Here is a 15,320-nt window from a genome sequence, read left to right as displayed (position 1 = left end):
GAGAATAAGAAATATAAGCTATTTGTATTTTGAACTGTTAAAGTCGCGATTGACTCACAAGCTGTTAACTGTATGTCGGCTCTTAAATAAATCTATATATTTTTAGAATAGTCTCAAATAGTATTTCAGTATCAAACTCACAAACTCAATTTCTGTGCACTCTTTTGTAAGGAGTTGCAGAATTCTGGGGCAGTATTCCGGACCCACATAATATCCAGAAGGTTACAGTCTAGTTAAACTTATTAAAAGTGCTACCTGGAGGATGGTAACATCTTCAAGTCATTCCTTTCCTTTAGAGAGAGATAGCCTGGACCTTTAGACCCAATTAAGCATCTTATAGAATTCGGCTATCTCTAACTTTAGTTGAAGGTGAACGTCTGGGGAATACGCCTGATCCGGGGTAGCCCGAAAAGGGCTAGGACTAGTAATTATCCCTTCATGCTCACATGAAAAAAGATTCAAAATGGAGTTTGGTAAGTCTTTAAACTTTTCATTGCACCAGTTGCTGCCTCTCAGTGTAACAGGAGATTACCTGCTGAGGCATTTTGGATGAATTACACGACACGGTTTGTGTTGATGCGAAACCGAAACCACGTTGAATCGAGCGCACCCGTGTACTATAACTAACCGAGAAATAGGCAACGTGGCTTGGCAGTGGGCACAAAATAAAAGAGCTATCGAGGTGCAGAAGCCTAAGTTCTGCTGCTAGGAATGATTGGATTATGGATCATTTTAAATATCCTGCTGATCCAAAGTTGCTTTTAATGTTCCCACGACTGGTACAACTCTTATTATTAGAAGTATCTCTCCGACATTGCGATATTTGAGGGGGGACTATAACTGCTTTGTACCTGTCTGTACGTTCACTTCTCTGAGTTGATGGATGATACACTAATGGTGTGCTTTGTGTAAGCTGGAAAAATGAAAGGCTGCTTCAGATCAGCACAGTGTGATGCAGTCTGACTATGGGTTGCCATGGAGACAGTTGATAAAAAAAAGAGAAAAGAAAGGCTTACATTTATATAGCACCTTTCACGACCACCGGACGTCTCAAAGCACTTTACAGCCAATGAAGTACTTTTTGAAGTGAAGTCACTGTTGTAATGTAGGAAATGCAGCAGCCAATTTGCGCACAGCAAGCTCCCACAAACAGCAATGTGGTAATGACCGGATAATCTGTTTTTGTTATGTTGGTTAAGGGATAAATTCACTCACCTCCTTTACATTAGAGAATACTGTGTACAGTAGGGAGACAGTATATCTGCCACCAGGAGCTCTCCCTAATGCTGCCTCCGATATGTCTCTTTGACCTGTGTTGAATGTTGTGGATTTACTAGCCCTAGACTTTTTACTGGTCCTGAGAATTCTTTCTGTGTTAGTTTCTTGCGGGACTGATGCACTTCAGGAAGCCTGAGAATAACCTGCGTGGAGGAACTCTCGTTACATAATGCAGGACTGTCGCCTCATAACACACAGGGGAACCCGAGGTGAAAAGTGTGCAATGGAGACCCAAGCCATATTAGACAAGTTGACATACAATCTCAAAATGCATATAGCCCATCAGGGTTACAGCAGGTCTCTCTCTCACTTGTTTGCATTCTTTATGCACAATATCTGGATTCCGATGCCTTGCATTCTGTGTTAATCCTTAAAACAAAGGGACTAATGGTAAAGTCTGTCATTCACCTCTATGACTTGAGTTAAAATCCAACCCAGACTGATGGGATGAAACAAAAAGAAAATACTGCAGATGCTGGAATTCTGAAATAAAAACAGAAAATGCTGGAGAAACTCAGCAAGTCAGGCAGCATCTGTGGAGGGAGAAACAGAGTTAACGTTTCAGGTCGATGACCCTTCATCAGAACTGGAAAAAAAGCAGGAAACCTGTTCCATTAAATGCAAGTCTTTCTTTTCTTTTTCTTTCTTTTGTTCGCCAGGGGATTCTTATGTAAAGTAAGCTTTTGGGCAGTCTGAAGCCAATTTCTAGTGGGCGCAAGCTCACAGCTCGCAACGGTTTAGAATTTGGCGCCAACAACAGAATCTTGCTCAGTATGTGCCAGAAGTCTGAAACAAAGAGAGAAAATGTTAAAATAATTTTTGTTTTTAAATACGGAGCAAGTCATCCTGCAGCTGAAAAGGCAGGTTAACGATTTAGGCGTATAATCTTCGTCAGAACAGAAGCCTTTTTGTCAGGGAAGAAGGGTGGCTGGTACGGAGGCAAAACCCTGGAGCAGATTTTCAACTTGGCACTCGCTCGGGCGTGAAACTAGCATTGTGGAGAGGCCGTTGCATCTCCATTGAGTTCAATAGGAATTGACGTCGGGCAGTCTCTATCACGGGCACCCGATCCGCCATGCCAGTTTTATGCCCAGGTAGCAAGATGAAAAACAACCAAACCACCACCCCTACCCCCCTTCTCCCCCATCACCACCCCCCCCCCCCGAAATCAGTTGTGCCGTGAGACTGTAGGTATGTTCTGGATGGATGAGTTGGATGGCTTTCCTCATCAGTATCCATCTTGTGTAGGAAGTGAAAATAATCAGACTATGCATTGAAGTTTGGAGTTAAGTCCACTGTTGAGGGAGAGTAGGGGGAGCTTTACTTCTCATTCAACCGTCCTATCTCTGAACTGCAGTGCATCATGCTACAAGTGCAAAGTATTCTAACCCCAACACTGACCCACTCACCCAGACAAATGTAAATATTCCCTGGAGTTTAGAAGAATAAGAGATTATCTCCTTGAAACATATAACATTTTAAAGGGGCTTGACAGGGTAGATGCTGGGAGGATGTTACCCCAGCTGGGGAGTCTAGAACCAGGGGTCATACAGTCTCAGACTAAGGGGTCGGCCATTTAGGACTGAGATGAGGAGGAACTTCTTCACTCAGAGGGTGGTGAATCTTTGGAATTCTCTACCCCAGAGGGCTGTGGAGGCTCAGTCATTGGGTATATTCAAAACAGAAGTCGATAGATTCCTGACTAGTAAGGGCATCAAGGGATGTGGCGATAGGGCCGGTGAATGGAGTTGAGGCAGAAGATCAGCCATGATCTCACTGAATGGCGGAGCAGCCTTGAAGGGCCGAATGGCCTACTCCAGCTCCTATTTCTTATGTTCTTAAAGAACGCAATGCATGGAATATTAGAATTTCACTTCCAAGGTTAAAAGGGGATGGCAATTCTTCTCTCCATCTTGTTGAATTCCAGAAAATCCTTTATGGACAGGAGTAGGTTAACCCCCTCTCCTCAGCACAATAGGCCACTGACTCCATCCATCTCCCTAACATCTGTCTGAGGCTGAACCACACTGTTCGCAACCTTGGTGTCATATTTGATCCCAAAATGAGCTTCCGACCACATATCCGCAGCATAACAAAGACTGTCTACTTCCAGCTCCGTAACATCACCCGTCTCCGCCCCTGCCTCAGCTCATCCGCTGCTGAAACCCTCATCCATGCCTTTGTTACCCCTAGACTTGACTATTCCAACACACTCCTGGCTGGCCTCCCACATTCCACCCTACGTAAACTCGAGGTGACCCAAAACTCAGCTGCCCGTGTCCTAACCCACACCAAGTTCCGTTCACCCATCACCCCTGTGCTCACTGACTTACATTGACTCCCGGTTAAGTAGCGCCTCGATTTCAAAATTCTCATCCTTGTTTTCAAATCCCTCCATGGCCTCACCCCTCCCTATCTCTGTTCTCCTCCAGCCCCACAAACCCCCGAGATATCTGTGCTCCTCTAATTCTGCCCTCTTGAGCATCCCTGATTATAATCGCTCACCCATTGGCGGCCGTGCCTTTTGTTGCCGAGGCCCTAAGCTCTGGAATTCCCTCCCTAAACTTCTCTGCCTCGCTACCTCTCTTTCCTCCTTAAGACGCTCCTTAATGCCTACCTCATTGACCAAGCTTTTGGTCACCTGCCCTAATTTCTCCTTATGTGGATCGGTGTCAAGTTTTTTGTCTTAAAATACTCCTGTGCAGCGCCTTGTGATGTTTTACTATGTTAAAGGTGCTATATAAATACAAGTTGTTGTTGTTGTTGTTGTTGACCACTCAATGGGTGGAATAAGGCAGGCGCGCATAAAACTCGAGAGAACAAATCAAAATGTTCGCTTTAAAATACACTAAAAATATAAATCAGTAATGCAGACACAATTCATCGCATACAGACTATAGGGGAGCTAGATACTCTTGCATTGATGTTTATGGAGTTGTCTAAACTTCTTGATTGGATTGCTGTCCCGTCCTTGTGTCAGCCAGTAGCTCAGTGGGCAGCACCCTCACCTCTGAGTCAGAAGGTTGTGGGTTCAAGTTCCACTCCAAAAACTTGAGCACAAAAATCTAGGCTGACACTCCAGTGCAGTGCTGAGGGAGTGCTGCACTGTCAGAGGTGCTGTCTTTTGGATGAGACGTTAAACCAAGGCCCCGTCTGCTCTCTCAGGTGGACGTGAAAGATCCCATGGCACTATTTCGAAGAAGAGCAGGGGAGTTCTCCCCGGTGTCCTGGCCAATATTTATCCCTCAATCAACATCACTAAAAACAGATTATCTGGTCATTATCACATTGCTGTTTGTGGGAGCTTGCTGTATGCAAATTGGCTGCCACGTTTCCTACATTACAACAGTGACTACACTTCAAAAAAGTACTTCATTGGCTGTAAAGCGCTTTGGGACGTCCAGTGGTCGTGAAAGGCACTATTTAAATGCAAGTCTTTGTTTTGTTTTATTTCAGAGATCGCTCCAGTGTTTCTGTGTCGTTCTCCAGCAGGTGGCGCATGTGTGTGTAGTTAAAAAAACTTTTCAATATTTGTACACGATCACATCTTAAATCACCAGTTTTGGGTGAATTATTCATGTCCAAAATAATAAAGCCACCTAGTAATGTAGCCCCTTGCCTGAGCTCTTATAAGCTGTTAGAGAAAAGTACAACAACAATCTTGTCTCACTGAGTTTATCCTCAATAATGAATCTGTAATGTCCCTTCTGCTCTGAAATGAAAGTTGGGCACCTTAATCGCCTACACTGATTAAATCAAGGGAGGTATTTCAACATGTGAAAAGTTTTCTATAAATGTAAAAAAAATGTATTCGTCAATTGCATTACCGTTCCGGTAATTAAGTGATCCCAGTTTCATGGAAGATTCAAAAAGGACCTTTGGAGTGGGCTTGTAGACTGCCAGGTGTAGAGTGTGCTGCTTAGTCGGCAGATAGGAGTTATACCGTTGATTGAACCGTGCGTGGAACTAGCAACAAAATGCTTCCCTGCTTGGGTACATGCGCAGAGCTCTGTAACCTGTGCAGCCAGTAGAACACAGCAGGAGCAGACACTTTCTCAACACATTAAGTAGATTTTAAAGATTTTGGCATCTAAATTTTACTAAATTTTGTAAATAATTTTCGGGATATTATACAGCATACAGCAACGAATGGGGATTGGATGACAGACTGGATAGATCTATCTGAAAGACATTTCTACATACTGTAAGATTTTAATGATCTCTCAGAGTTCTTGGACAAGACACCAATAGGCAGCAGCCAGTATGTTTGAGCAATAGATCAAGATTTATTAAGCATACAGCGTAATATACTTAACAGCAGGCGATAGTTTAACGAGTAGCTTGCAACCCTTGGTCTCTGGAACCTCTCGGACACAGGTGGCGTCGTCTTCAGTCTGTTCCTTTGTTCTCGCAGTAGGTCTGTGTGAAGTTGTTCTTTGAGTATCAAGGCTTTAACCCTTTGCTTATCAAAAGTTCATTTGGCCAGTGTCCAGATATGGTCTTTAACAAAATCACCTTTTTTAATTGGTTCTAATGGTCAAAATACCATTGTCACTCAGACTAAGGTTAGCATCTTGGCCCCGCCTGGCCCCAGTATTTTTCCTACAACTTTACCCTGTTCATCGTTATCTTGTTTATAGTTCTTCACCCCATTGGAATTTACCTTATCTCTCTTATTTCTAGCTTCCCTGGTACAAGCAGTACAAGGCCTTTCTATACCAAGGGGCCCAATGTCAGCGCTGTTTCACTCGTCTTAAGGTGTCCAGACTATCTCACTTCAATCTACCAGATGGATACCTAACTCCCATGACCTCCTTCGATTCTATGTTCCTTATACTAGTTTAACTTTTAATTATCTTTGCAATTAGTTTTGTTAAGCGAACACTAATTCCTACTTAGCGTTATAATGACCCGTATTTTCCGATCTGGAAAATTCTGCGCCCTTGCCTGAGGGCTCCCGGGGCGCACACGCTCCTGGGCCTCACCAAACTGCAAGTGTGCAGGGCCCACATATCCCAGAGGCGCATGTAGTTCGCAGCATCCCTGGGATCACGTGGGTCATGGGGAGCCAATCACAGAAGGGAATCTACCTTCATACACTTGACAGGAAGACCTGTCAAATATATGAATGGAGATCAATGAAAAAACACAGTAAAACTTTAAATACATTTTTTTAAATCACATTTTTTAAATGATTTGAAATTACAATAAATTAAGTATTTTAAACAAAAATTTAATATTTTGAAAAAAATAATTAAAGTTTTTTATGGGGCTAAAAATAAACTTACCTTTTTTAAAAGTATTTTTAAATGATAACTTTTTTCAACTCTTATCCTGGTAAAAGCAGGCCTTACGTCTGCTTTTACCAGGCGTAAGAATTGTAAGTGTTTTCTGCGGGCGGAGGGTCTCCAAAAAGCGGAACTATCCGCCCACAGAGGCCCTGCTCCAGGGCAGCCGGAGGATCTGTCAAGAGGATTCAGGCACAGTGCATGCCTGAAACCAGCATTTCCGATGTCCCTACGGGTGGGTACACAGCACCTACACACCCGTAGGGATCGGAATATCTGGGCTAACATGTTATTTAACAATTTAACCTTCACTCGCAGGCTTGTGGCTGGTCAAAACTGCTTCTGACTGTCCTTGCGGCTGCATTTTGAACAAGCCTCAATATTTCCATACCCACAGGGAATTATGGGTAAGATTAGTTGGTCTTTAATTTATACATCTATGATTCTCATCTCCTGAGGACCTCTAAATACCCGCCTTTCGTACAGCCTGTGAAAGGTTTTCTATAAATGTAAATCATTTTATTCGTCAATTGCATTACCGTCCCAGTAATTAAGAGATCCCAGTATCATGGAAGATTCAAAAAGGACCTTTGGGGTGGGCTTGTAGTACAGCCTGAGACTGCCAGGTGTAGAGTGTGCTGCTTTGTCGGCAGATAGGAGTTATACCATTGATTGAACCGTGCGTGGAGCTAGCAACAAAAATGCTTCCCTGCTTGGGTACATGCGCAGAGCTCTGTAACCTGTGCAGCCAGTAGAACACAGCAGGAGCAGACACTTTCTCAACACATTAAGTAGATTTTAAAGATTTTGGTGTCTAAATGTTGCTAAATTTTGTAAATAATTTTTGGGATATCATACAGCATACAGCAAAGATTGGGGATAATTGGATGACAGGCTGGATAGATCTATCTGAAAGACATGACTACATACTCTGTGAGAGAATTAAAACCTTTTTTTTAAAACAAACATCAACACTCAATAACTTCTTTCCTTTGTGCTATGATGGTGTGAATGTTGTATAACTCCAGCACGAGGCTTGTGTGTTTTCTTTTTCAAAGCTGTTAATTGATAAATGAATAAGCAAGCTCTCCTTGATTCAGCCCCTTCCACAATCTGGCCAGACGAGGGCAGCATTGGGATCTTGCTGGCGCTCTTGAAGATTATTACTTTTTTGTAGGTTTATATTTTCCTTTTCAGTCTCTAATCGCTTAAAGCAGGTATTCCTACTGCCTGTGGTTTTTTTTTGCGTGTGTGGAAAACCTTGGGTCTTCCTGGTTGTGGCTATGACTGCAGTCATAATGTAGCTCCTAACATCAGATTGGTAGCTGACCAGCCCTAGTCGGCAGTATTGTGTTTGCACTGGCTAGCTGCGATTCAAACTACCAGATCCAGGAGCGAGTTTTGCCCATCCTTGTTTACAAGCACGGTTGGAGAGCACGCATGGGAGTGGCCTCTTTCGCAACACATGTAACTAAGCTGTGGGTAGGTCTACACTCCGTGGGGTAATGATGAGACTGCTCCCTGCAGTGCATCTCCCCACCAGAGTTAGGTCGGGATTACAGAGTTATACATTCACTTCTGTGTCCCTGAAAGCGGAACTGCTTGACAACAACGCCCCATGATGCAGGAATTCGTGAAGCCGAGAGTTCAATCTTACTGAGGAATGCAGACAAATCTGCCCACACGTTCTCATACTGACCCTGCACGAAACCCACTTTATTTAAAGTTGGCTTGGCTAATTCCTGTAATATATTTTGCCCTTCTTCTCTAGTTATCTGATAAACTTTATTCTGGATTCCACCCTTGGTGTGATGCTGATCTGGAAGGGAACCAAGATGGCCGGGCCCCTTGATGGCCGGGCCGGGAGTGCTGGGCCCCTCAGAGGACAGTGTTCTCAAGTTGAACTTAATCAGGGGAGAAACTGTGGTTGGAAGGGAGAGATAAAGGTCCAAAGACTTGGGCCGGGACCCCAGGAGGTTTGGAAAAGAAAACACGGTGGTGGTTCGGTGTGAGGATAAGGAGATACGAGCTTGGGATATTATCCAAGCGGTACATGATGAATATAGCGGGGGAAGCTACTTTGCCTGCCGACCAAAGCCAAATGTTGGCTTCGAGGTGACGGTCAGTGGCTGAGAGGAGGTGGAAAGACTTTTACTCAGTTTGAAGGTTGGTGATAAGTTCTTGGAGGTATCTCTGCTATATTCGGAAGAGGTGGTGGTCTCATTCTTAAACTTGAGGGCGATGTGCTAATCAAAAGGTTGGAGTCATGGGACATTAAAATTTGCTCGGCAATAGAGAGGAGATACTGTCCAGGAACACGGGTAGCAGATGGAACCCGTTACATAAAGGTGCAGTTCCCAGAGGGGGTGAAGTCATTACCGTACAGCATGAAATTTGAGACAATGGAAGGAGTGCAGTACTTCCGAGTACTGCATGATAACCAAGTGAAGGTTTGTTATTATTGTCTTGGACATGACCGTCTTGTAAGAAACTGTCTGGACTTGTACTGATATAATTGCAACGAGTCTGGACACATCGCTCGGAGCTGCAAGGCAGAGAGCTGTGGGGTGTGTCACAAAGGCCCCACCCACTGTGAGTGTGAGGCAGAACTATGAGTGATGAGGAGATGGGGGAAGGAGCAGGACGTGTGAGTGGAACGACCGGAGGAGCGGAGCAGTCGGAGGACACAGCTGCTGAATTGAAGGAGAAAGGAGCACAGGAAGAGGCAGAAAATTGCGGAGCAGAGAACAGGATGGAGATGGTGGAAAACACACCAAGTACAGTGGAAAAGAACAAAGACAGCAGGGGGCAGCACGGGTCGAGGGCAGAGTCGAGCCATAATACGGTTCAGCTCTCCCTAAAGAATCTGGTGTCCACGGGGGGAGGGGAGGATGGAGCAGGGTGTGTGGTAAATGTAAGTACTCCAAAGAAAGATTGGGAGTCAGACATCTTGGTGAGCAGGAGGGGGCAAGACAAGGAGAGGGTGCAAGAGGCAGGAGCCTTAAAGGGGCAGCAGGACGGGAGCGGCGAGACAAAGACGCCAAAAGGGAACAATATAGGTGCGCCATTGTCCCATAGAGAGAAGGATCAGGGAGCAACGGTCAGAGGTAGAGATGAGGTCGAAGGGAGCGGAGAAACCGCAATAGCAGGAAGACTCTCTATGGGAGATGATGGGCAGGATTTTCATTGGGCTGTGGAGGCGGGATTGGAGGCATGTGGGGGGTTAAAATCCCGAAATCGGGGATCCCGACCCCATCCCACCCCCAACCCGCCTCCATACCAGTTTCAAAGGAGGCGGGTACCCGCCCCGCACTGGGACCCGTCTCCCCGAGGCGGGAAGGGGATTAGTGCCAATTAACTGCCTGTTAACAGGTAGTTAACAGGCAGTTTTTAGCCTAATCCCTATTTTTAATGTTGAAGTGTGGGATTCCTGATGGCTCCAAACCACGCCAAGTTAGAGGCGGACCATCGGGATGAAAGGCTTGGAGGGGTCGAGATGTCCGGTGTTCAGGTGAGTGATGGGTGCATGATTGCAAAGGTAAGTGTGTTTGGTGTGTGTAAAGTGTTTAAAGAAGTTTTACATACCTTTACTTACCTTTACAGCCTTCCTTCCTTCAGGTCTCGGGAGTCCCTCATCTCACCGGCACAGAAAGCAGAATGGCTGCGAGCTGTCAAAAATTGCAGCATTCAGTTTTCTGTTCCAGGGAGATCGCTAAACCATCCTGAGAGGAAGGAATTAACTTAGAATACAGATTGTCAGTGTTTGACAGCTTCAAACAGCTGTGAAACGCTGATATTTCATCTGTCAAAAGGTCAAAATATCAATCTGTGACGTTACCTGTTGCCGGGTGGCCCTTAATTGGCCTACTGAGCCCGCTGGGCGGGCTCAACAAGGTCAATCAAGTCAAACTCGCGTGGGTTGGCTAGAACTTGATGGAGGTGGGACTACAACCCCGAAAGTTGTAGTCCCGCCTCCGACCCGACTCCTCAATGAAAATCCAGCCCGATGTATCTGACGGGGAGCAGGATTATGTATCTGATGGGGAGCAGGAACAGAAGGTTACAGAAGAGCTCGAGAGTGAGGAAGTAGAGGGGGGCAGAGACATGGAAGCGGGATGGCATCATGTGGAAAGGGAACGGTTAGTGAGGGGCAGAAGGAGGGAGAAGGGGCAGCTCCTTGGCCCAAACTTAATGCAAAGAAGAGGCTGAAACAGCAGGGAAGGTTCAAAAAGGAGATGAAAAAGAGTCGGAGGCTGCAGGAAAAAGCAATAGCTGGCCAAAAAGTTGGGAAGGAGCATGAGAGGAGGAAAGGGCCGGAGATTAAATGATGGGGGGATTATCAGGCATACTTCCCTTCTTCGGAGTCATGATTACCTTGGTCTCGATTAATGTGAATGGACTGAGGGGTGAGAAGAAATTGCAGCAGTTGTGAGGTGAGGCCCGATCAGAGCATCGGACCTGTGAGGGGGCAGTGACCGGCAGAGCTTAAAAGCGGCGGCAGTTGCGAGGTGAGGCGTACCAATTCAACAGCAGAGGAGAGAGGTAAAAAGTAATCCAAGTGTGACGCCACCAGGAAGCAGGTAAGTGATTGGTTGGTGAGTATCTCTTTTATTACAAGCTTAAATTCTGCAGTTTATATTTTCTTGGGTCTCTGTGGTGTAGTGGGGACAGTTGGTAAATAAGCGCCCTAGAGTATATCTTTAACTGGTGGTATTGAATTAATTTAAATTAATTAAAGGGGTAAGTCATGCCAGGAGAGCCCAGCCCCGTGTTATGCTCCTCTTGCTCTATGTGGGAATTCAGGGACGCTGCCAGTGTCCCTGATGACCACGTGTGCCGGAAATGCATCCAGCTGCAGCTACTAACGGGCCGTATTGAGGCGCTGGAGCTGCGGATGGATGGGTTGTGGAGCATTCACGATGCTGAGAGGGTCGTGGATTACACGTTTGATGAGTTGGTCACGCCGCAGGGTAGGGCTGCACAGGCAGGAGGGAAATGGGTGACCACCAGGCGGAGCAGTAGAAGCAGGCAGGTAGTGCAGGAGACCCCTGTGGCCATCCCCCTTTTAAACAGGTATACCAATTTGGATACTGTTGAGGGGGATGACTCACCAGAGGAAGGCAGCAGCAGCCAACTTCCTGGCACCGGGGGTGTTGCTGCTGCTCAGGAAGGGAGGAAAAAGAGTGGGAGAGCAATAGTGGTAGGGGATTCTATCGTAAGGGGAACAGATAGACGGTTCTGTGGCCGTAGACGTGACTCCAGGATGGTTTGTTGCCTCCCTGGTGCCAGGGTCAAGGATGTCACTGAACGGCTGCAGGGCATTCTGAAGGGGGAGGGGGAACAGGCAGAGGTCGTGGTTCACATTGGGACCAACGACATAGGTAGGAAGACGGATGAGGTCCTGCAACAAGAATTTAGGGAGCTAGGTAGCAGATTAAAGAGCAGGACCTCAAAGGTAGTAATCTCTGGATTACTCCCGGTGCCACGTGTTAGTGAGTATAGGAATAGGAGGATAGAGCAGATGAATGCATGGCTAAAGAGTTGGTGCAGGAGGGAGGGCTTTAGTTTCCTGGATCACTGGGCCTGCTTCTGGGAAAGGTGGGACTTGTACAAGTCGGACGGGTTGCACCTGAACCAGAGCGGGATAAATATCCTTGCGGGGAGGTTTGCTAGCACTGTTCGGGGGGGTTTAAACTAAAATGGCAGTGGGTTGGGAACCTGAGCAGGGAGACAGAGGAAAGGAAAACAGGGATAAAAGCAAAAGATAGGAAGGAGAAAAACAAAAGTGGCAGTCAGAGAAATCAACGGTTTAAATCAAACGTGGCCACAGTAAATAATAATTCTAATAGGTCTAAGAGCGTTAAAAAAACAAGCCTGAAGGCTTTGTGTCTTAATGCGAGGAGCATTTGTAATAAGGTGGATGAATTGGCTGTGCAAATAGAGGTAAACGAATACGATTTGGTTGGGATTACAGAAACGTGGCTCAAGGATGGCCAAGACTGGGAACTCAACATCCAGGGGTATTCGATATTCAGGAAAGATAGGCAAAAAGGAAAGGGAGGTGGGGTAGCATTACTGGTTAAAGATTGTAATGAAGGATATTAGCTCTGATGATGTGGAATCTGTATGGGTAGAATTGAGAAATACTAAGGGGAAAAAAACATTAGTGGGAGTGGTTTATAGACCTCCAAACAGTAAGGTGGAGGTTGGGGATGGCATTAAAAGGGAAATTAAAGAAGCGTGCAATAAGGGCACAGCAGTCATCATGGGTGACTTTAACCTACATATAGATTGGGCCAACCAAATTAGTAACAATACTGTGGAGGAGGAATTCCTGGAGTGTTTACGGGATGGTTTCCTGGACCAATATGTCGAGGAACCAACCAGAGATCAGGCCATCTTAGACTGGGTATTATGCAACGAGAAAGGATTAATTAGCAATCTTGTTGTACGAGGCCCCTTGGGTCGGAGCGATCATAATATGATCGAATTCTTCATTAAGATGGAGAATGAAGTAGTTGACTCAGAGACAAGGGTCCTCAATTTAAATAAAGGAAACTACGATGGTCTGAGGAGTGAGTTGGGCAGGATTGAGTGGGGAATGGCGCTCAAAGGGTTGACGGTGGATAGGCAATGGCAAACATTCAAAGACCGAATGGATGAGCTACAGAATTTGTTCATCCCAGTTTGGCGCAAAAATAAAACAAAAAAGGTGACTCAAACGTGGCTAACAAGGGAAATTAGGGATAGCATAAGATCCAAGGAGAGGACATATAAATTGGCTAGAAAAAGCAATAATCCTGAGGATTGGGAGCAGTTTAGGAGTCAACAAAGGAGGACAAAGGGATTAATTAAGAAAGGGGAAATAGAATATGAGAGTAAGCTATCAGGGAACATAAAAACTGACTGTAAAAGCTTTTATAGATACGTGAAGAGAAAAAGATTAGTGAAGTCAAGCGTAGGTCCCTTGCAGTCAGAATCGGGGGAATTTATAATGGGAAACAAGGAAATGGCAGACCAACTAAATGCATACTTTGGTTCTGTCTTCACAAAGGAGGACACAAATAACCTCCCAGAGATGCCGGGGAACATAGGGTCTGATGAAAGTGAGGAACTGAAAGAAATCAGTATTTGTAGGAAAATGGTGTTAGGAAAATTGATGGGACTGAAGGCCGATAAATCCCCAGGGCCTGATGGTCTACATCCCAGGGTACTTAAGGAAGTGGCCCTAGAGATAGTAGATGCACTACTGATCATCTTCCAGAACTCAATAGACTCTGGAACGGTACCCATGGATTGGAGGGTAGCTAATGTTACCCCATTATTCAAAAAAGGTGGTAGAGAAAAAGCGGGGAATTATAGACCGGTAAGCCTAACATCGGTAGTGGGGAAAATGCTAGAGTCTATTATAAAAGATGTAATAGCAGAGCACTTGGAAAGCAGTGACAGGATCGGACAAAGTCAACATGGATTTACAAAAGGTAAATCATGCTTGACTAATCTACTGGAATTTTTTGAGGATGTAACTGGTAAAATAGATAAGGGAGAACCAGTGGATGTGGTGTATTTGGACTTTCAGAAGGCTTTCGATAAGGTCCCACACAAGAGATTAGCGTGCAAAATTAAGGCACATGGGATTGGGGGCAAGGTATTGACTTGGATAGAGAACTGGTTGGCGGACAGAAAGCAAAGAGTTGGAATAAACGGGTCGTTTTCCGAGTGGCAGGCAGTGACTAGTGGGGTTCCGCAAGGATCGGTCCTAGGACCCCAGCTGTTCACAATATATATTAATGATCTGGATGAGGGAATTGGATGTAATATCTCCAAATTTGCAGACGACACAAAGCTGGGCGGGAGGGTAAGCTGCGAGGAGGATGTCAGGAAAATCCAGTACGATTTGGACAGGTTGGGTGATTGGGCAGAAACATGGCAAATGCACTATAATGTGGATAAATGTGAGGTTATCCACTTTGGTGGCAAAAACAGGAAGGCAGATTATTATTTGAATGGCAATAGATTGGGAGAAGGGGAAGTGCAAAGAGACCTGGGTGTCCTTGTGCACCAGTCGCTGAAGGTAAGCATGCAGGTGCAGCAGGCGGTTAAGAAGGCAAATGGTATGTTGGCCTGCGTAGCAAGAGGGTTCGAGTACAGGAACAAGGATGTCTTGCTACAGTTGTACAGGGCCTTGGTGAGACCGCACCTTGAGTATTGTGTGCAGTTTTGGTCACCATACCTGAGGAAGGACGTTCTTGCCATGGAGAGAGTGCAGCGAAGATTCACCAGGCTGATACCTGGGATGGCAGGAATGACGTATGAGGAGAGATTGTGTCGATTGGGCTTACACTCACTGGAGTTTAGAAGATTGAGAGGGGATCTCATCGAGACCTATAAAATTCTGTCAGGTCTGGACAGACTAGATGCAGGAAGGATGTTTCTGATGGCCGGGGAGTCCAGAACCAGGGGTCATAGTCTAAGGATAAGGGGTAAGCCATTTAGGACTGAAATGAGGAGGAATTTCTTCACCCAGAGAGTGGTGAACCTGTGGAATTCTCTGCCACAGAGGGCGGTGGAGGCCAGTTCATTAAATATATTCAAGAAAGAGTTGGATATGTTTCTCGAGGCTGAAGGGATCAAGGGATATGGGGAAAAGGCGGGGACAGGGTACTGAGTTTGGATGATCAGCCATGATCACATTGAATGGCGGAGCAGGCTCGAAGGGCCGAATGGCCTACTCCTGCTCCTATCTTCTATGTT

Source organism: Somniosus microcephalus, chromosome 17, assembly GCF_052327205.1.
Source record: "Somniosus microcephalus isolate GS21.2 chromosome 17, FLI_Smic_1.0, whole genome shotgun sequence".
NCBI lineage: Eukaryota > Metazoa > Chordata > Chondrichthyes > Squaliformes > Somniosidae > Somniosus > Somniosus microcephalus.
The sequence above is the reverse complement of the archived record's forward strand: the minus strand, read 5'-3'. Positions refer to the sequence as shown.